Source organism: Cupressus sempervirens, chromosome 6 (genome assembly GCF_028749045.1).
Source record: "Cupressus sempervirens isolate cs-2001-9-10 chromosome 6, ASM2874904v1, whole genome shotgun sequence".
In the NCBI taxonomy this organism is placed as follows: Eukaryota; Viridiplantae; Streptophyta; class Pinopsida; order Cupressales; family Cupressaceae; genus Cupressus; species Cupressus sempervirens.
In genome coordinates this window covers 213695489-213719854 of record NC_143123.1, presented here as the reverse complement: position 1 = coordinate 213719854, position 24366 = coordinate 213695489, and the positions used below count along the sequence as shown (strand labels likewise).

Sequence of the window (24366 nt, the reverse complement as noted above, 5' to 3'; positions counted from 1 at the left end):
GAGATAAAATTGTCAATTTAAAGCTTAAAATCGGGCAAGTTTGAAAAATTAACCAAGGCTTATAAAATTGAAAGAATTTGAAAGAATTTTATAACCAGGCAACAATTATTAAAAACAAAAATGATATATATGATGCAAGGACCAACTCTACATTGACAAATTATAAAAACAAAGGCTTGTGCCCTTCTTCCTCAACAGCCCTTTTCCTTGATTTTTCAAGGCCTTTTACCACAACTCTATAATTCCACTGGATATTTTTGCCATTCGGCTTTCGTGTTACTTGTTTGCTTTCCTTGGCATAAGAGATTGTCCTACTTGACTTGCCATTGTATATTGTGTAATATTGGTGCAAGGTCTATTGGCACAAGCTAATCATCAACAAAAAGTGTCAAAGACAACAAAGAAAGTCAAACCTTTTTTCCCATATTCACAAAAATATAGTGATTTTTCTTCAAATTTTTTGAAGTTTTCGATTACTAACTATGCAGATCATAAAGATCAAATGCTGAAATTTTCAAAAAAAAGCCATAATGTTTTCAATCTTTTGAAAATTGGTCAACTGTAAATTTTTGTGGGAAGATAGCTTTGTCCAGCTCTATTGCATTATATATCGAGCAGGCATTGGTTTATTCATCGAAAAGAGCCGGTGAGAGTCAAACCACTTGCAGCATCATAACCTGTTGTCAATAGAATGGTTTCGAATAGAGTATATTATTATTATTATATATATTAGTTTCAAATAAAAAAGATGTATAAACTTAATTTTCATGAGTGATGGATTGGTGCCCTGTTATTTCCGTCCTCAACTAGATTTGGACATCGTATCGATTGAAGAGATTATTCTGGACAAGATTCTGGACAAGGGTGACAAGGTCCTAGAGTTGTCGCATATAAGGGTATAATGCAGGTTACATAACAAATCTCATTGATTCCTGGAGTCTGAAAGTTAAAGAATAGGAAATGCAATGCCATAAGCAAAAAAGTAGCTCTGAATATAGGAGTCATAAGAATTGTGAGAAATATAGCTCGGCTAAAATCTTGCTTTGTTTAACGCTCCCGGTGGCGACATTGCTAGAAGACCTAAAGCCTTATTGGTCTCCACACATTCCACTTGATGGATTACATCCAACGTGATATGGTAAACAGAGGAGAAAATTTAGAAAAGACTTTACAGGATTTTGAGTCATCTTTTATGGGTTTGTTTAGTTAATAAGGAGGCAGAGAAACAGAATTGTGAAGACAATGGAAGAATATTCCTTAATATCTTATATGCACTACTAGTACTGCCTAATATCGAAAATTTGAGCACATCAGTCTTCAGATTGGAGAGTAACACTGCCTATGTCCTATTGACAGAGTCGCCAACAAAGAGAAATATTCAACCCCATGGGCCACCATTTCATGAAGAGGTTTCTAGGCCCAACCTGTGCCGAATTTCTACTACACATTTTAAGACAGTCTTCGATGCTGCCAAGAAGGAACAGGGACTAACTTGGCACATTCACTGCCCTACAATCAGCACCTTGAGGGCATTGTCCCAAGGACGTAACCTGTAAACTTTGAGGAACTGCCGACTGAGAACTAGTACCAAGCAATCTGATTACATCCCAAGCATCCTTCTTAAATTAAACCAGTCATTAGGTTAGCACTGAGGTTTGATGATCCTTGATATGCGTGTGTCTACCGCTTCCATATCAAATATGAGGGAATTTCTTTCAAACACAGGAACAATAGAATCACTTAGGACTCAGGAGCAACTTGTAAAGATCTCTGGTGCTGAAATGATTGCGGAGCAAGAAATATGGATTGCTACGGAATCTTCCGCCAAGAACCACGCCTTAAATCGTAATCATGGTGATCCGTTTAAATCAACATTCGGTGGAAACATATGCCTTCCCTCAACATGCAATTTCCTAAAATCTTACTATGAGATATGAGTAATTGATATATTACAATTTATTTAAAACATAGATTCAATTTGCAATTTTTTTAGGTTGGCTTTCTACAGCACTCAGCTTGAAAAATATTATGCACTTAAAGGATAAATAAGAAATAACAACTGCTAAACAAGCAAAGCAGATATAAATATCGAGGAAACATAGATTCAATTTGCTAACAAATGCAAAACAAAACATCAAACGCTGACAGAACATGCCTTGCACAAACAATATGGAATATCCTAAGCTCATTACTAGTAAAAGAACATGTATTCCTCAACAAATGCAATTATTTCCTAAGATATTAATATGAGATATGAGCAATTCATAAAATACAATTTCCATTTTTTGGCCGGCTTCCTACAGCGCTCAGCTTGGGAAAAAAGAGATGCACCAAAAGAATAAATAGGAATTAACAATTGAAAAAAAATTGCAAGCCTTGAAAACAATAAGTGATGTTAATGACAATAATTATCACAATCAAATTTAACCTTCGCAAACCGTAAGTACTTCCCTCTGTCCTCTTGCAACAGAGAAATTTTTCAGACCCTAGAAATTCAATATTAATAAAAGACTTTGGTTTAAAAAAATTAACCACAAAAACCTCAAACAGTGATGTTACTCTACAATAGCTCCTTGGAATTCATTAGTAAGAAAAAAGTTAGGTTTCAAAAATAAACAGCGAAATGACCTTAAATGGTGACATTCATCTACAATATGTCTAATTCCAAAGTTCAGATCTAGTTTTGCAATCTGGAAAGAGAAGCATAACCCAAGAACATTTTCCGGATCAAGCAATAACATCGATTTAGGAGAAAATCAAACAACCGCAAAAGTCTCACATACAGATCAGTTAAACTCCATTAAACCATCAATTAGAATAGCTGCTAGAATTATGCATTTTAATTTTAATTTCCGTACATGTAATGTTTCTCAAAAGCCCTAATCCCGGCTTGAAACATTCAACTAAATGATTAACATCCGGAACTGCTTACAGAACTGACTCAAAATAAAAAATAAAAATCCTCAAACCCTGGATCTTCAAAAACCCTAACTATGCAGTCAAAAGAACAGCTCCACCAGCCTCCTTGATCTTCTTCTCGGCCAGCTTAGAAATAAGCTTGGCTTTAACAACAAGCGGCTGAGATGGAAGCTCACCCTTGCCGAGAACCTTAAAATAGCCGTGCTGAGTAACATCTAAGAGGGGGACATTATCAGGAGTGGCCTTCTCCTTGATGTGATCGGGGACGAGGGACCAAAGCTTGTCAATATTGACGATGGGGCAAAAGTAGTGATTTTTAAGCTTGTGGAAATGGCGCATACCGACCTTCCCGAAATAACCAGGATGATACTTGTCGAAGAGGATCCGGTGGTGGTGCATTCCTCCGGCGTTTCCCCTGCCTCCTGGATGCTTCCTGTGCTTCCCAATACGCCCATGGCCCGCACTCACGTGCCCCCTCTTCTTCCTGTGCTTCTTCAATCGAGTCGTCATTACTCCTCTCCTTCTTCTTCCCCCGCTGCAACCCTTTTATCTACAGAATGTTGAGCAGCGGACTGATTAATATGATAATGCAGGCGGCTCTACTCGATCAATGTTTGGAACACATATAGACCGTTGATCCCGCAGTTCCTGTCAAGAACGAGTGGCGGACGATTCACTTTGAGCTTGGTTCAATGCGAAACTAGGGTTTGAAAGCAAATGATGCTTCTTTTCGTCGTTCATTCACTTTCTTTTCCTGATTTGCAATTTCCTTTTATTTATCTTTCGCCTTATTAACCCCATAACAGGAGAATTTTATTAGTGTGAAAATTTTCTCCATCATGGGGATGAAATTTAGAGAGTTTTCTATGAGGACCGAAGTGATACACATGATGTTGAATGCAGTTATAAAAGATAATCTCAAAATTCATCGTTATCAAAAAGTCATCCCACTTTAAAATGATGCAAATGAAGATATTCCAAATTGAAATGTAATGTATTATAATTAAATATAGATTAAAGTTTAAGATTCAAAAGGTATTGTTGGTTATTTTTGCTATCATTCAACCTAGCACAAATAGCTAATCTAAAATATTTTCATTATGGTGAACTTTGATTCAAGTGGAATGACACATCTAACTTCTTGGTAGCTAACACAGAAATGCTTCATCGATGGAACACAGGAAGGGTCTTCTCAAAATCTGACTTTGATGTAAAATGGAGGATCGCTAAAGTCAAAGGATGCTTCATTAAAACACGTAGTCTCTTTCAAAAGTGGTGTCAATCATACATATGTTTGGTTTCATTAAAATATTGATCCTTTCAATATAATATGAAGATGAATAGGAGGCAAATGATGTTCCAACAACGAGCATGGTTCATTTAAATCATAGGTAGGATAACATGTCATGTTATCCCCATTCGTCATTTTGCATTTATCTTCATGATGAGGCGCAAAATGGCGAAGGCCAACACCACAAGGTCCCAGGTCATAGTTTCAAAGGAGACGATATGACACCTAGTGAAATGACAAAATTTCACCATTTCATGATTTCTTTTGTTGTTAGTTGCAAAAGCGCACTAGCCATCTGACTACAGCCTTTTTATCAACACTTGCGCTTAGTTCTTACACTGGGAGATTTTCTAGATGTATTTATATCATCCATTCCAATCAAGAATCTTCATCGATGGCTCACATTTGAACTAGTGCCCTAGATCTATTTTCTACATGTGGTAGTGCTTCTTACAAGTGTGCCAGTTGTGTTAATGTGTATTTGCCGCATCTACAATTTTTTGCCTGTAGCCTAATTTGACTATTTATAGCCATGACATGACATTACTAGGACTCAACATATTGGCTCTACCAACACGACACTAGTGCATTTCATGCTTATTAATTGATTTGTAGGGATATTTTTGACCTTGTCATCTATTGAATCCATTCATTAAGCTCTTTCTATCACTTCCATGAATTGAGATGTAACGGAGATCAAAATCTTATCTAACATTTATTCCTTTTTCAATTATGTTTAACCTAACTCTAATATAGTTGGGGTTTGAATCTTCAAGTGTTAATATGAGTTATCATTGATCTATAAAGATAATTTCTATATGTAATTTTTGGGCTCTTCTCTAGTTCTCTTGCAATTGCTATCTTCCTTTTGCCTTCAATTAATGAATTTCCTTGTTTTTACCTCTTCTTGCACTCTAATATCTTGTGCATATTATCTTGCCCTTATATTTGATTGTTTCTTTCTCTATTCCTAGCTTGAGTGTTGTGTTAAATTGATTATAGTTGTCATGTGAATGTATCTTTCCTTGTAGCAGTTGATAAGTTCTAACCCGCATTTTTGTCTTTGAAGTAGAATTTGATCAAGGACTATATATATTTTGGGGGTGTTTTATTAATGGTTTGTCCATCCATAAGCAAAGATCAACCACAATTTCAATTTGGTGCATCATCCCCTTTCCTTTTCAATATACCTTCTTCCCATTTTCCTCAAAGGTTAGTAGTTAGGTGCACCCTAATTTTGAGGAAGTCATCCTTCTCTATAGATTCAACCTAAAAGAGTAACTCCAACACTTGGAGGTTTATTTCATGTTACACAAGGTTGTTTGGGTTAATACAACAAACAAGGATGTGAACTTTTGTTTTAATAGTTTTGACATGCTCAATGGGACAAAGAGCAAATCATTTTTCAGAATATCTCCTCAAGGACCATTCTAAACTTCATTCACCAAGAATTTGAATATTTTCTTAGTGTTGATAGCCTTTGGAGGCATTTTATCAAACATCATGGTGACTCTAGTTGCAAAAACTATTGGTTTTAAGTCCAAGTGTTGTTTTTTATTAAGTAAAATAGGTTTTAATGGGTGCCTGAAACCTAGCAGTAAACAAAATATTTAGACATTAAGTCTAGAGCATGAATCGAATCAATAAGAAACAACAAACCATAGAAGGCTAGGAGAACATGACAAAATAAAACACAACCACTAAAAGAGCAAGCAAGCCTAGCAAATGAAAAACCAAAGGAAAAATAGTAAAGCTAGGGGAACCAATCAGGGCACCGTATTTTTTACCATCTCAGCAGCCTTGAGCTCTAGTGTTCCATTGTCTCAGTCGCTTCACTCATCAACTGTATGTCATCATGAGAGTCATCCATGTCCCTCTTCTTCTTGTTCGATCTCATTCTATTGCTCGGGCTCTCAACAAGGGGGTTGACATCATCTTTTATTACCCTTTTGTACTCATTTTCCATGTCATCTTTGACCCCTGTGCTAACCTCCATTATAGCTTGCAGATGTTTGATATTATCATTTAAGGCTTTGATAATATTGAAGCTCTGGTTAACAGTGTTGTGGAGAGAGCTCTCCATTCTTTCCATTATTTTTTCCACCTCAGTAACCCTGTTATCCAGTTTGTTGATTCTGTCAATCCTGTCTTCCCCTTCCTTCCTTTCCAGACCCTATAACCTATTCTTCATCTCCTCAATTTCATGAAAAATCCACTTGATAGACCAGAAGTTTTCCACCATGTTGTTTCAGGCATTATTGAGGAGATTCATCTCCACCTCCCTGGCATTATCACAGAGAATCACAATGGCCAGATCAATAAGTTCCTCTAGATGAATTATGCCATCATTTTCATCCAAAACCTTAGGCTAGATAGTTTATCTCACAATACCCATTTTTGTAGTCCAAGTGTTGTTATGTACAAAGATCTTCTCTAATATTTTTATACTTTTCCAAGTTTCATATTAATTTATATCTTTTGTGAAGTTCTAATTATGGACCCATATCATAAAAATGCTTATTATGCCCCTGCTTAATATGAAAGTGATATCCACACTACAATAGAGCAAGCTAAGAGCGGCATACTTTAGTGTAATTTTGGATAAAAAATGAGCTTTGGTGGTAGTAGAGTTTTAGTGTAATTTTGGATAAAAAATGAGTATCGGTGGTGGCAATGAAGTTGGCACCCAAATGTTTCTAGCATTCAGTGTCATATTGAATGACATAGGAAATGCCAGATTGTAAGCCCCACTTGACGCTGAATATTACATTGTACAAGTGTTTGCACCAAAAATGGCACCCCAAAAAAATTAATGATATGTGTCATACTTGACGTCATATGTAGCATCACGTTTGGCTTCCACTTTGCCTCTTTGTGATGCTTGAATTCACTTTTGGTTTTACTTTCAATTGTACTTTTAGTTTTCTTCTTGTAATGCTTCTATGTTTGGCTTCCCATTCTTCTTATTTTCATATTATGCTTTTGGTTTTCCATTTTGATTCTAGTTTTTCTTATGCATTGACTTCCATTTGGCTTCTAGTTTTACCTCTATTTTGGCCTCTCATTTTGCTTCTACTTTTGCTTCTTACTTTGCTTATGTTGTGGCTTCTTCCTATTTTTGTTCTAGCTTTTCTTTTGCATTGACTTCTCATTTTGCTTCCAGTTCTACTTTTGTGTTGCCTTGTAGTTTTGCTTCTACTTTTGTGTTGCCTTGTAGTTTTGCTTCTACTTTGGCTTCCCATTTTGCTTCTAATTTTCCGTCTTCTTTGGCTTCTCATTTTGCTTCTTTTTTGGCTTCTCATTTGGTTGTTTCTTTGGCTTCCCTTTCCACTTCTAGTTTTTCTTCCATTATAATGTCCTTTGTTGCTTTTGGTTATGATTCATGACTTGTTTCCAATTTTTATTCTAATTTTGTTTCCATCGTAACACCCTTTTGCTTTTTTATTACTTTAGTTGTAACATCCATTTTAACATTGTTAATTTCTTTCATATTTGCTTCTTGTGTTGCTTCCATTATGACATCTCTTTTGGCTATTGATATAATCAATATGATTGCATCTTTTGTTGTTCTAAAATTGCTTCTATTTTTAATCTTTTGTTTGCTAGGTGGATTGTTTCTATAATTTCCTAGACAACACCATGTTTTGCTTTTGGTTTGGCACCCATTGTTGCTTCCTTTTAAACATCTAAAATTGCTTCATATTTTAATTCCACATCTTATTAATTTGATATGTTTTTCTTCAAGTATGGCTTATATTGTTGCTTCCTTTTTAATGTCTAAAATTGTTTCTTATTTAATACCATTTCTTATTTTTTAATATATTTTATTCCAATCATGAAACCCATGTTGACACCAAGAAGGTGCACATGAAAATGTCTATAATTTATTTTAATCTAGCAACATTCATCCTAGGTAGCAAATTAAAATCATCAACCATTTTCAATGTATGTAAATTGACAAGTCAATATTGGTAAGATCATCATATATGACTAAAACTATTGAAAGTCTGACAAGTCAATGCTGATAAGATCATTGTATATGACTAAAATAATTGAAAAACCAATATATTTTAATGTGATCAGATTTCCACAATCCATAATAGTTAGGGTACTTAGTTTTTGGATTAGATTGTGTAAAGATTTTTTCCATCAATGTTTCAAAACGTTGATTCGAAACATTGATGGCAAAAATCTTTACATAATCTAATCCAGAAACTGAGTACCAAAACCAATATGTTCGTAGACCAAAAATATGTCTAAATGATACATGTTCAATATGCTGGTAGACTAAAAACATGTCTAAATAATACATGTCCAATAGTGGACATAAGTCAAAATGATACATGGAAAACAAAATTTTGACCAAATCAAGATTGAGGCCCACTCTTAATGTGATCAGTGTCAATTTCATATCCTTTAGATCAATGATTGCATCATGACCAACATGGTCATTGTCATCAACCTTAGTATCTATATCAACATCATCCTTTGTGTCATGATTTGGATCAAAACCAAAATACCCAGATATGTATCTTGAGGATCTTCTTCTTGTGGAAGAAATGAGTTTTGTACAAAAACAAAAAAAAATTGTTGTAAATTTATTGTTTATTTAAAGTACTAAAATATTTGTGTGTTACATATCTAATACTTGAATATATCAACATAATCATAATCATATTATATGAATCAAGAACTAAATTGGAATTAAATAGATAACATAAATGTAGTTCTAAGAAAACAAACAGGAAGTTAATTTGTTCTACCTTAGCTGTAGGAATAGTCCTAGAACAAAGTTCCAATGGTTGTACGAACTATCACATAATGGAATCGCAATGGCTATAGGAATAGTTACAAATAAAAAAATTTGTTGAACCACAAAATTATAGGTCACTTGTGTTTTTATCTCATGTCATGTCTTAATTTTGACTTGTCTCTCAAGAATAGTCAACAACAAAATGGTGTTAACTCAAGTTTTTAGGATAGGGAAGATAGGGGATGGGGGGAATTTTCAAGACGACAAACTATTTTGCTAAGTTTGGGGATGACAAATGGATGAATATACAAATATAGAGAAAAATTTAAATATATAGGAAAATTTTTATATATAAATTTACATTCATACAAAAACATGGATAATGCATGCCATTTGAACATCATAAAACCTTAACATACAAAATTACAATAGTCAATATGAAAATTTATTGTTAATATGCACATAATATTAAAATAAGCATAGTAAATTTTAAATTATACTGAAGAATATAATTCAAATTCATTATCAATTGGAACAAGAAAATAACTCACCTTCCAAATTGAAACAGACTACAATCATTTAATTTTGAAACTAGACCTCCAACTCATTGTAAGTAGATTAATAATATAATATAAGAAGGTATGCAATACAATTCTTACCATGATATAGGTTTGTTATAGTAAGATGACACCTTGATACAACCTTCAATATTCATCATAGCTTCCATAAATGACCCAAATCAACCCAAAACCAACCCAATACTGATACCAAAAATGACATAAAAATGCATGTATTGGGTCAGTAATGAAATTTTCAAACATTCCCAACACCTTGAAAATAGTCTTCTATATGATAACAAGCATGTAGTATGATTGTAACAACATTCTTAATTTTATGATTCTCACTACAATGTTGTCAAATACAAATTAAACAACCCCAAATAGTACGGATTAAATAGAAAATAGTAATGAATCATGTTATGATAGACAATAATTAACTAACAAATCTCAAAACCTTAAAACCTAATTACGACACTATAAATTACCTACCAAATTCAATAATGGAAGTATTTTTGAGAATTTGAATTTTTAAAAGATTTCTTTTGTTTTTATTTTCTTCGTGGTGTTTGAAATAGCATGTTTTTTCCTTTGATTTTGGCTTTGAACATTTTGAGAGATACAAGCATTGGAAAAAAATATTTTATTTTATTTAAGTAAACGTGTGAGATGATAAGTAGAATATATTGTCCATCTCAAGTCAATTTGTGATATTGCTAAATTAGGATTCAACTATGTAGTTCTTGACTCACACTCGTTGACTCATGTTTCATGAATAGTGTTTCACATCAGTCCATCCCTCATGAGAATGAATGGAACACTCAGTACTCATTGGATCTAGGTGATGCTTATAGAGGTGAAGCATTAAGACTTCCTAGGAGGTCGCCCATCTCAACACTACTCCAACTCAAAAAGCATGCTTAACTGTAGAGTTTCCTTCATGGTTAAACCCATTCTACTTGTAACCCCATTTGTAAAATATTCACCAAATTTTGTGCCTTGTGAACCATTTTATTAGAAATCCCCTAAGGGTCATCAATATTTAAACAGGATATATTTTCCACAACAAGCCAAATTGTGATATTGCTATCAAGATTCAACTTTGTAGTTCTTGAGTCAAAAGCATTGGTTCGTATTTCATAAGAATTAATGGATCACATAGCACACATTGGATCTAGATGATGCTCATAGAGGTGAAACATTGAGACTTCTTGGGAGGTCACCCATCCTAGTACTACTCTAGCTTGAGCGCACTTGACTATAGAGTTTCCTCCAAGGTTAAACCCATTCTTATTGAAACCCCATTTTCAAAACCTTCACTAAGTGGTTTATCTTATGAACCATTCATTAGAAATCCCCTTAATCTCATCAATTGATATGCTAGGAGATATTTTCCACAACAAGTCAAATTGTGATATTGCTATTCAGATTCAACTATGTAGTTATTGAGTCAAACTCATAGACTCATGTTTCATTGGTAGTGGTTCAAATGAACCCATATCTCATAATAATGAATGGAAAACTTAGCACTTGTTAGATCTAGGTGATTCTCACACAGGTGAAGCACCTATATCCAATGAGTGCTAAGTGTTTCATTCATTCTCATGAGAGATGGGTTCATTTAAACCACTACTCATGAAACATGGACTAATGAGAGATGAAGCACCTTTATCTAATGAGTTATAAGTGTCCCATTCATTATCATGAGAGATGGGTTCATTTGAATGACTATTCATAAAACATGATTCAATGAATATGGCTCAAGAACTACATGGTTGAATCCTAATAACAATATCACAATTTGATTTTTGTGGAAAATATCTCTTATTTATCAACTGGTGGTTGTAAAGGGATTTCTAATGAATTTCTCATAAGTCACAACACTTGGTGAAGGTTTTGCAAATGAGAGCACAGTGGGTTTAACCATAGAGGAAACTCTGTAGTTAAGCATGCTCAAGGTGATGTAGTACTAGAATGGGTGACCTCTCGGGAAGTCTTGGTGCTTCACCTTTGTGAGGATCACCTATTTCCAATTAGTGTTAAGTTTTCCATTAATTCTCATAAGAGATGGGTTCATTTGAACCACTACTCATGAAACATGATTCAATGAGTTTGACTCAAGAAATATATAGTTGAATACTAATAGCAGTATCATAAACATATGATTTTTAGCTAGACAACACAGACTCTTAACTAGATAATTGTTGGAATTCTTTAGAATAACTGAGAGGTGGGGTGAATCAATTACCCAAGGTCCACATGTACAAACAAAACTTTTCACAACTTAGTGAACCCATATCCATAACACATATGCATGCATGCATCCATTAGATCATACGATCACTTAAACTTGTAGCTCACTATTCTAGGTCAAAATAACTTTGCAAAAATGTAAACATGAAACATAATAGATTCAATAACACATTTGACATTAGGATTTTACTTGGAAACCCAATTTGGGAAAAACCACCAGTAACATGTTACTCATTCTCACTCTTCTAAAGTGATGCCTTGTGAAAGGCCAACCATGTTAAAGGTTACAAAACACACTGTTAAGTGTGACATGGTTAGAGGATTTCAATCACCATGTTACGAGTGAGCCTTTTTAGAGGACTTTAGATAATTCACTTGGAATATCACATGGTTAAAGGTTTTACAAATGATTGTTAGGTCAACCTTAATCCAAAGGATTTACCCTAGACTGGTATAGTGATTAGAAAGTAACATTAAGGTTTGATCTAATAACAAATTACAACTCACTTGCAGATTACAGATCTTTGTTTCAGTCTTCCATTTTGCTTAGCTTTCACACACTTGATACTTGATTGCAATGTGCTTAGTCTTTGTATGCATCATAGGGTTATTTGATATATTTATAGCACTTGTATTATCACAATAAAGTATCACGGGTTCAATGATTTCCTCCTTCATACCTTTGAGTAGTTGTTTGATCCATACAATGTTTGTACAATTTACTGCAACAACAACATATTTAGCTTAAGCAATAGATTGAGATATGTAGTTTTGTTTCTTGCTAGTCCATGTAACTAGATTTTTTCCTAAGAAAAATGCTCCTCCACAAGTGCTCTTTCTGTCATCAATATTTCTAGCCCAATCAACATCAGTGTAGGCTTTCAACTCAAATTTCTTATTTTTCTTGTAGTATAGGCCATAGTCTTTTGTTCCCTTCAAATATCTCATTATTCTCTTAGAAACCATCAAATGATTCTCCTTGGGATTAGCAGAGAATCTTGCAACTATCCACTAGACAATGCAATATCAGCTTTGCTATGCACTACATATTTTAACTTGCCAATCATAGACCTGTATAATGTTAGATTCACCTCAATTGAATCATCATTCTTTGACAATTTTATGTCCTATCACCATAGGTGTGCTTCTTGACTTAGAATCTTCCAATCCAAAAAAATCTAGTATCTCCTTTACATACTTAGACTAAGTGATGTATATACCATATTTCATTTGATGTACTTGCAAACCCACAAGGAACTTGATCTCTCCAAACATAGACATCTCAAATTCTTTCTTCATTTCATTTGTAAAAGATTTACATAAAGGATTTTGACCTCCAAATATGATATCATCAACAAAAAAATTTAGTCAATAGAATACATTTGCCTTTTTCTATCTTCAAGTACAGATTGATGTTATCACCAGTCCTCTCAAATTTTTCACAAGATAATTGTGAAGCCTTTCATACCATGCTCTTGATGCTTTCTTTAAACCATATAAAACTCTATGTAGTCTACATACCATATTTTTGTTTTTAGCATCAACAAATACTTCTGGTTGTTATATATAAACCTCTTGTTCCAATATGCCATTCAGAAATGCAGATTTAACATTCATTTGATAAACTTTGAAACCTTTGTATGAAGAGTAAGCAATCAGAGTTCTTACTCCTTCCAATCTTGCAATAGGGGCGAATGTTTCTCCATAGTCTATTCCTTCTTCTTGTGCATACCCTTTGCAAAGTAATCTTTCCTTATTCCTTGTGACTTCACCATTTTCATCTAACTTGTTTCTATAAACCCACTTGGTGCCAATCACATTTTTATCTTCCGGTCTAGGAAGTAGAGTCCATGTCTTGTTCTTCTCAATTTGTGCAATCTCTTCTTTCATGGCTTTACTCCAATCCTCATCTTCTAAGGCATCTTTCACTATTTTAGGTTCATGCATGCTAAGCAAACATGTATCGCTTCTTATCGTGTTCCTTGTTATTGTTCTTGCATCTGTATCTCCAATAATTTGTGCAATAGGGTGATGTCTTTTGACATACTTTGAAAATCTTTGATCTTCTTTATTTTCCTCATTAGGTCTGTCAACTTCTTAATCACTATGTACTTTTCTATCAGGCAATTCAACATCTCTTTCATGTATACTAATCTCAAAATCAGAATGTGCCTTAGCTTCATTTTGCAACTCGACACCTAACTATAGCTCAGTTCCTGAATGCAACTAGATATTCATTGTATGTGACTCGGCAGTCACTGAAACTTATTGTTGATTTGCAACTTGATTTAAAGCATCTTTATCAACAGGCATACTTTCATAAAAGTATACAAAATATTTGTATTCCTCTAGTTCCTTCATAGGTTTAGCCTCATGTACCTTTGTATATTCATCAAATTTCACATTTGCACTTTCCACAACTTTGTTAGTGTTAGTATTTAAACACTTATAAGCTTTACTTCTTGTGGAATAGCCAAGGGATATACCTTCTTCACTTTTTTCATCGAATTTATCATTAATGAAATCTTTGAGAATATAACACTTGTTTTTAAATACCTTAAAATATTTTACTTTGGGTGAGTATCCATACCATAGTTCAAAAGGTGTTGAATGAGTACCTTTCTTGACTTGCATATACTTCAAGGTATAGACAACTATATTCACAACCTCTCTCTAGTATTTCCAAGCAACATTCTTCTTCATCATGAGTGTCCTAGAATAGTCCATTACAAATCTATTCCTCCTTTTAGCAATTCCATTTGGTCAAGGGGTCCTAGGTGCAGATGTTTATCTTTTGATTCTTGTGTCATTACAGAACATCTCAAACTCATTTGATGTAAATTCTCCTCCTTTGTTAGATCTCAGACATTTCAAGCTTTTACCTATTTCCTTCTCAACTCTTGCTAGGTACCACTTAAACATTTGGAAAGCATCATATTTTACTTTCAGAAATATAATTGTCATCATCCTAGAATAATATTCAACAAATAAAATAATGTTCTTATTACCTTTTTAGCTTTTCACATCAATTGGTCCACATAAGTCACTCTGAAGAATCTCCAAAATTCCTTTAGAGGTGTGAGCCTTACTCTTAAAACTAGACTCTATCATTTTACCTTACTGACATTGTTCTCAAATTATATTGTCAAGTTCCTTCAACTTAGGAAAAACTCTAACTCTTCTCATGTTATTGATACTAACCAAGTCATCAAAATTAACATGACATAACCTCTTGTGCCATAACCACACATCAACAAATTCTACAACTAGATAAGTAGCATCATCCATATCAAGGTAGAATAGATTACCTATAGTTTGATCACCTTTTCCAATTTCTTTTTCTATTAGTATCATATATCTTTGCTATCTTGTTCTCAAATTCAACCTTTCAACTTGAACTGTTCATTTGTAAGACACTCAACAAATTATAGATAAGTCCTTCAAGATAATAAGCATTCTCACATTAAATATTTTCTGTGAGTTTGATAGATCCTTTTCCTTTTATCAGATAGGGCCCATAATTACCAAACCTTACACTATTTCCATCATTACAACTCAAGGTAATGAACTTAATTTTATCTCCAATCATGTACTGTGAACACCCACTATCAATAATCCATATGTCATTCTTGTTCACACAAGACACTAGCATAGTTGCCTCATCCTCATCAGAATCATCCTTCATTGCAACATACACCACTTCATCATCATGATCATTAGATCCATTTTTTATTTCCTCTTTTGCAACACTTCTTGCCTTTGTCTTTATAATCTTTGTTGTCCTCATCTCTTCTACTTATGTATTTGTCTGCACTTCTATTGTTCTTCTTCTCTAGACATCTGGCAGCAATATGACCAACCTTATTGCAATTAAAACACATGATAGGTAACTTACCTTTGAATTTTCCTTTACCACTGTGAAATCTCCTTGCTAGGAGTGCTTCAATTTGTTCTACATTCTCCTCATCTGTATCACTGTCACTAGAAACATAGTTTACCTTTTTCTTCTTCTTCTTATTAGATTCCTTCAATGACAACTTAGCTTTGAAAGTAGATTCAACATTGTCAGACTTGAAGTTGTCAAAATTAGATAGCTCAAAACTAGTGAGCCTACCTACCAGACCTTCAAGAGTCAGATTAGAACCTGGTATACATCTCAGTTCATGTATTGCATAAAATCTAATAGTATAGATGGGCAATAGTGCTCTCAAAAATTTTCTTAATATAGTATCATCATCTATCTTACCAATAGAACCTCTTGTATCATTAATATAATCTTTTATTCTAGAGCAATATTGAGCAACATTCTCACATTCTTGCATTCTCATATCATCAAATTTACCTCTAAGGCTTTCAGATTTGGCTCTCAAAACATTTGTATCTCCTCCATAAAATGGTGTGAAGAGAATCTAACATATTCTTTGCACTATCACAACCCTTGATGTCATCAAACTCAGTGTAACTTAGGGCAGAAGCAATCTCCAACATTGCCTAATTGCGTTCTTTCTTCTTTTCCAGATCTTGAGCAGTTACGACTCCAATAGGATCAACACACTCACTGGCAATGGTAGATTATGCATGGTCTCCAAGACCTCCTAAGTGTAGCTTCATTAGACTTTTCCATATAGGAAAGTTGTCCCTATTAAGCTTAGGTACCTCTCTTTTTGACATCTTAATCTTTTTCTTCTAGTACTTCAAACTAGTTCTCTTAAGCAGATGACTCTGATACCAATTGTTGGAATTCTTTAGAATAACTGAGAGGGGGGTGAATCATTTATGCAAGGTCCAAACGTAAAAATAAAACTTTTCATAACTTAATGAACCCATATCCATAAAACATATTCATGAATGCATCCATTAGATCATACAATCACTTAAACTTGTAGTTTATTGTTCTAGGTCAAAACAACTTTGTAGAAATGTAAACATGAAACATAATAGATTTAATAACACATTTGACACTAGGATTTTATGTGGAAACCCAATTTGGGAAAAACCACCAGTAACATGCTACTCATTCTCATTCTTCTAAAGTGATGCCTTGTGAAAGGCCAACCTTGTTAAAGGTTACAATACACACTATTAAATGTGACCTAATTAGAGGATTTCAATCACCCTATTAGGAGTGAGACTTGTTAGAGGAATTTAGATCATTCACTTGGAATGTTGCCCAGTTGAAGGATTTATAATTAATTGTTAGGTCAACCTTAATCTAAAGGATTTACCCTAGATTGGTACAATGATTAGAAATTAAAAGTAAGGCTTGATCTGATAACAAATTACAACTTACTTGCAGATTACAAATTTCTATTTTAGTCCTCCATTCTATTTGGCTTTCACACACTTTAGCTTTGATAGCTTGTTCACCCTTTAAGTATTCATACCTTAAGCCTTCTTTCTTTGCTTTCCAATAGCAGTCTCTTCTATTTAGTCACTTAATGAAACAATACCTTAGAACTCTTGCCTAATTTAGGTTCTCGAACATTGATCAACCTTGCTTCGAACTAGCCATCTCTATAAATAGAAAATTAAGATCTTTTGTCATTCATCCTCTATCATCCATTTTAGGGTTAGGTAGGATTCAATGGATCTACCCATCTTTTCATTTTAGTCCCTTCTAGAAGCTTCTCCTTAAATCCTCTTTGAATTCACCTCAGAATGGTTGACCATGAATTCTGTCCCACCAACTCATCATAGTTATCTTCCACACGCTTCACAATATTCAAGAAAATAAAATAATTAGCTTAGATTCGTCAAATCTATGATTTAACATGAATACTAGAACTCAGAATCAATATGTTGTCACTCGACTTCCAAATTGTTAATCCACTCGTCTTCAACTAGATCACTCAACAAATACTAAAGTTTACTGGTGCTTGGCATCAACTAAACTTTACTTAGCTTACACTGTATTGCTCAGCATACATAGAACTTTCACTTTACTTGGCTCCAACTGATTTTTTGCTCGGCTTGTACTAACTTTTGTCGGCACCTATTGTCCACTCGGTCAAGCTTGGCAGATTCAATTCTACTTACTTGTTCTACTAGACTTTGTTAGTGTATCCAACCTTTGCAACCTTAAGTAGATAATCAATACACTATAACATCACTATCTTAGCTAATTTTTGTACTCATTTTTCATACCATAACTCAACCTTTCCTCTAGGCGCTTTTGTTATCATATTTGATCAAATCCTCTTCATCAATCAAACAAATGATAGTACTTAAATCAACTAGGCAGTTGTCTTACCAGCAAGTAGCAGGTTTGATATTAGTGACAAAGTAGTGATTGAAACACATTCTCATACTTATGTATATCTATTTTCAACAATATTGTGTTGAGTGGAATGGTGATTGGTATGATTTTTTGCATCAGAACCCATTTCTAACCCTCATAATTGTTATTTTCCTTTTTTAAGTCAGTCTCAGTACAAGTAGCACTTTTGATACCAAAGGCTCTAGTCAAACTAATTATAACAATCATCACTAGGGATCTCTAGTATATTCTTCTAATAACCTCAGTCGACTGGAAGCATTTATATGCTCTTCTAATAGAATGTTAGGATTCCTACACATATGAAACTCATCCTTCCATTTATGTTCAATAGAAGATAAATAATTTGTTGTCTCTAAAATTTTTCCATGGAATATATCAAGTAAGCTCTATTCTCCCATATTACTCCTACTATCATTCAACATAATATCAAACGGATTTTGGATTTGACTTTATGAGACCAAGATAAAACTTCTTTAAGATTTTTCATTGCCAAAAGTAGGGAAACAAATTCAAATAGATATAATTCCTCACTATAATATCTCAAAGAATTTTTCTTTGTATTTTTATTTCTCCTATTTTCTTGCACATTATTTTTTTATGATATCATAGTTATTTTCCTATTTAAGAAATATTTGCTATTTTTCTTAAGAAGATTTTTTTTTGTGTTGTTGGAGTGAGTAAGTGAAGAGAATATCAAGGACATAGGGCTTGGAGAAGAATCACCATACACATTTCACCACCTCGTACAATCACAACCTTAAAGAACTATCTTCAAAAATTATTGTGAGGCCACAACTAACTACACCATTCTTTGTAGCATCTCTTTCAATGATTCATAGTAGGTGGGCACTCTTCTAGGTGAGATAATCACTCTTCTCTTCTCTCTTTGCTTCTCTTCTATCAATGATTTCTCTCTTATTATGATTTTGGAGTTAGAAAAGACTCAAATATAGGACCACACACTTCCCAATATATGACCATACACTTACCAATGATCGGGACCATTATTAAATCATGATGAAAAATCAAATACACAAGTAATCCTTACAAATAAACCCCTTAGTGAGACCAAGAGACAGTCAACACCAAGCAACATAACAACTTATTGAACAAGAAACAAGACATCATTGAGCAGACACAAAGAAGTCACCTAACTCACTCAGAGAACACAATACACCACATATAAAATGAGACAACCTAGTGAACAAATACAAGAACACTCCATCGATCCAACTACCAAAGAGAACCACAATGGCGGCTAAGCACATCTACCAAGTAGGATTGGTGCAAACTCAAGATACTATTGCATCAAAATAGGATTTCATTATATTCCCCTACATTAGTTTTAAATTTGTCTTTGCATCATATGATGATAAATTATTTAATTATTCAGTATCTATTCCATGAATCTTTTTAGAACAACGCATTTTCTCCATTATAAATATTCCATTTGAGATGCAAAGAGATAAGCTCTCTATAGTTTAGCATATATTTCTACTTCTTTGAGTCCTTGAAGATATTTTCTATTGTTAAGACTATTTTTCATAGATTAAAATCAAGATATTTTTGGTAATTGATTTTCTCCCATTTGTAATCTTCTTTATAAAAAAATTCAATAATTTTTAAAAACAATTTCTACATTTCTAGCCTCTATTTTGAGAATTTGTGCATCACCATTTGACTTTGGTTTCAACACTAAGGGAGTTTTTTTCTAATAATCCATATCTCCTTTCCATTAAAAAAAGTGGATATTTTTGTCTATGTCAAAAAGGATTACCTTAAGAAGTTTAAGCAATAATAGTAAATTTAGTTTATAATCACTAATAAGACCAACATTATTACTATAATCTAACTTCCTACTGAGATCCATCTAATTTTCCAAGAGCATATCTTATTTTAGATTGAAGCATATAAGGATGACCAGTACAAACTTTTATTTGCACCAACAAAAATGGTATTCAAAGATATTTAAACCATAGACATCCTAATTGAAATCCATAAAGGTCACCTATTTATTACAAACAGAAGGAGATTATTCAATATTAAAAACTTTGATTTAGAAGGGTTTAAGGTTTGGCTTAAAATTGGACAGTAATTTTTGAGATTTTTTTTTATAGTTTAATTTCTACCATGACTGGGTCTCCAAAGATAATAGATCAATATCTAATAAACCAATATTTTGAATCAACATTGCCTGAACATTTGTCCCATTCAAGTTCTACTCCATCATCTATATCACCATATCATCTAAAAGAGAAAACATTAAGAATTCATAGTAATCAAAATCTTGTCACTCAATATCATTGTTTGAAATGCTTTACTATAATTTCTTTTTCACTTATTATTCCACTTGAATAATATTATTTAAATAAAAAATAAATTGATTTAAATTTTAGAATATAGATCTAAACCATAAATTAGAACCATTTTTTAACTTATTATAACTATAAGAATTTGGCTTAGGCCAGAATTCACCTAAGAACTAAAGAACTCAATAGAAGCACACAGTAGACCAAAATAGAGAGAGTACGATTAGAATGATGATATTCATTCAATATATTAGCTTTAGGGTACAGTAGGAGTGCATGTATATAAAGGCCTCAAGAAAGCTTCTAGAATGCATAGAAGTTAGCACTATGATAAGTCATACAACTAGGCACATGTCCACCAAATATGGATTATCCTCCATTATGCACATAATTAAGTGCGATGATGTGAGGATAAGCCTAAAATGGTGTAGCATGCTAATCAATGATGTAGACAACATGCACTAAATGAGGAGTGCAAATAATTGTGTTGTCAACATGACAACTCAGTGAATGATGTAAACTCTTGTGTTGTAGACACCATGTGCATAATTAGAGTTGCGTAACTCATGAGAGTACACAAAATCCTAAGTGTCTCACCTAAATAAATAATAAAATAATGTAAAATAATTAAATAATGCATTAACCTAAGTAAAATTAAGTAAGTTTAATAAATAAATACTTATTTACACCAACACCCCCCCTTAAGTGCAACTTAGGGGAATGCCCTTGAGCTTACGAAATCTAGGATGAAATACAATATGGGTCCCAGCTACTAGGCCATGTTAGGTACCCATGTACATAATGATATGAAAATCTCTCATAAAGTGGGGAAAGAGGGAAAACCTCATGGGAAAAACCCTCCCCCAAAAGAGAGATGAATAGGGATGCATGGATGGATGGAGTAATCAAGACCCCCCCCCCCCCCCCCCCCCCCCCCCCCATTATGACATACATCCAGTATATACATAAGATAATGATAAGAAGAGGAAGAGAGATAGGATAGGCTCCCCCCCCCAAAGGAAGAATGTCGAACAATGATTTCTTCGATGAAGAAGCTGATCCAAGACTGCAGAATGATGTTCCTCCCCTTAGGAAGAAATAATGCCAAGGGTACAAATGAGATGCTTCCACTGTGTATGGAAAGAATCTCATGGATAAGTGATGTTTTTGAAACTTGCTCAACTCGCTGAAGAACTTTTCCCAAAGAACTATCTGCAACTGATGAAGAACCCTACTGCAACTGTTGATCATAAGTATCCACAATCACTTCAACCTGTAAGGATTGATCATGTAGAGAATGAACAAGAGAGTCGGATGGAGCCCTCATGACAACTGAAGAAGGTGTTTCTACATCAAGAAGAAGAGGTAGATAATCAATATTGTCCCCCAAATCTGTCACTGAACCTGTATCTGGAAGACTGAATGTACCCTGTTGTTCTAGACCTATCACTATGGCTATGTATGCATGTGGACTAAACTGATGTAGTGACCTCTCACTACAATTGTGGATAGAAGCCCACATGTCTGAATTTGTTGAAGCACTATCACTGGTGTCACTATCAGTTTCCACACTGTATGATGTGCGGAGAGGAGTAGAGGACAAGCTGGGTAAAATTTTCTCAAAGTTCACATCCTTCTTCACAAATATCTGATGCATCTCTAGATCCAATAGTCTATATGCCTTCACACTATCTTCATAACCAATGAAAGTACAAGGCTAAGATGACTGTGCCTTGCAACCCCTGGAAGATTTGTTTGCCCATGCAGGACAAATGAAGACTCTGAAGTGTGTCACAATAGGTTTTCTGCCGCACCATGCCTCAAAAGGAGTTTTGCCATCTAAGAATGGATGAGGAGAACGATTAAGAATGTGAGTGGCACATGAGATTGCTTCAACTTCTAATGATGGATCTAGAGACTTGGCATGTATCGTGCAACTTGCCATAGACTTAAGAGTTTGGATCCTCAAGGCTACAACATTTGTCTTATGTGAACTAAATGCTAGTGGAGTCTGAAGATCAATGCCCTTGAGTTCGCAAAAGTCCTTAAGTCTTATGTTCACATACATGCTTCCATTGTCCATTCGGAGTACTTTGATGGCCTTTCTGGATTTCTATTCTACATGAGTCTTGAAGTCTAGAAACTTTTCCAATACTTCATTCTTATTATGAAGAAAATAGACCCAAGTGAACCTTGAAAAGTCTTCAACAAAGGTAAGTATATAGCAACCCTGTCTGGATGCAAAAGGACCTGCTAATACCATGTGAACCATCTATAGAACACTTGTTGCTCTAGAAGACTTTTCCTCTAGATGCATATCTACTGAATCTATTGAACATTCACACTTAGAAAAGTTGATTTGAGGTAGACCTTTCACCATTCAGGTTGTGCAAAGTTGTTGAAGATAGCGGTAGTCAAGATGACCATACTACTCATGTCATAATTGCATGTTTGAATTGGATTGTGATAACAAGGCCTTTGAAGGAGACTTGGGCACAAAATGAGAGAAAGAGTATAACCTTTTGTTATGATTCACTTTCCCCACTACAACCAAGGAATCGTGTTTAAGACTGTGCACTTTTATTGAGTCTGGAAGGAATTCAACTCTATGTCCATCTCTGAGGTGAGTGATTTGGTAGATTGAAAGGAGATTTGAATTGAGGTTTGGAACATAGAGAACATCTAGAAACTCTCCATTTTCCATCTCCATGTTTCCTTTTCCTTCAACTTCCATTTTTCTATCATCTCCCATGAAGATGTGTGGTACCTTTGAGTGATTCAATGAAGAAAATTTCTCCTTTGAAGAACCCATATAATATGAAGCACCTAAGTCAAATATCCATTCCTTTGAAGAGTTTGCATTTGCCATGAATACTTGCCCTTGTCCCTTGGAATCAAAAGAAGACCCTTCATCCTTGTAAGCATTAGGCAATGGAACATTATGTTTCTTCATGATGTTGGTCAACTCATCAATCTTCTTGAGATAACACTCATGCTCTTCATGACCCGATTTCTTGCAATAAGTGCACTTCTTCTTCTCCTTATTGTTGTCCCCCTTCTTGTTGGAGTTTGAGGACTTGCCTTGTTGATTGTATTGTGGTGTTGTATTTTCTACATTCTTAGATTTGTTCTTCCACTTCTTCTTACCCTTTCCTTTATTTGAAGATTGTCTAGCTAAATATTGAGAACCCTAATTGTTGGCCACCAATGCTTTGGGCTGAGGTGATTTGAGAATCCCCATTGATTTCAACTTCATTTCTTCATCATCTAATAGTTTAGCATATTCATCAAAAGTGACTTTCTTGTTGGCCGATCCTAAGGTAGTCTTTGAGGTGTTAAAAGAAGATACAAATGTGGAATACTTTGATGGCAGCTTGTTACACATGCAATGGATTAGTCTATCATCTTTGATAGAACTCCCACAATCAGTAAGCTTTGTCCTTAATTCATTCACCTTGATGATGAAATCCTGTATTGAGTCATATGACTTAGGATCCAAGGATACAAGCTCATCTTCTATTTTGAACACATCCTCTTCAAACACTTTACCATAAAGGTTTTCGATGGTATCCCAAGCTTCTTTAGATGTAGAACACTTCTTGATTTGATACATGATCTTATCATCAACCCCCAAGCATATATCACCTAGGGCTTTCCCATCCATTGCTACCCAAGCTGAAATATCACTTGTTGAAACATTATCACTTGCTGGTTTAGGAAGAGTACCATCTACATATTGCAAAACTCCATTATGCATTAAGTGATACCACATTTTGATTGACCACATAACATAGTTATGAGGAGTTAATTTTGGAAACTTAAAGTTGCCCATAATGTAAAAAATGAAAGAAATGTGCAGAAAAGAGAGAATAAAACACCAAGAACACCTCCCCTTTTCACTAAATCAAGAACCCCCCCCCAAAATAGATGCTTTGGCCACTTTATCAGTAGTGCGATTACAATGGGCCACTTGCCAATTTTGGCCTTTGTGGACTTCTGATTTTTCT

At 34.2% G+C, this 24366-nt stretch overlaps 1 pseudogene across 1 annotated transcript; it reads right to left on the bottom strand.

Annotated features, from left to right (window-relative positions):
• Positions 1-2800: 2800 nt before the first annotated feature.
• Positions 2801-3681, bottom strand: LOC149552018 (large ribosomal subunit protein uL15x pseudogene; annotated as a pseudogene). Its single transcript, XR_016352849.1, has one exon. The product of XR_016352849.1 is annotated as a large ribosomal subunit protein uL15x pseudogene (transcript).
• Positions 3682-24366: the final 20685 nt, after the last annotated feature.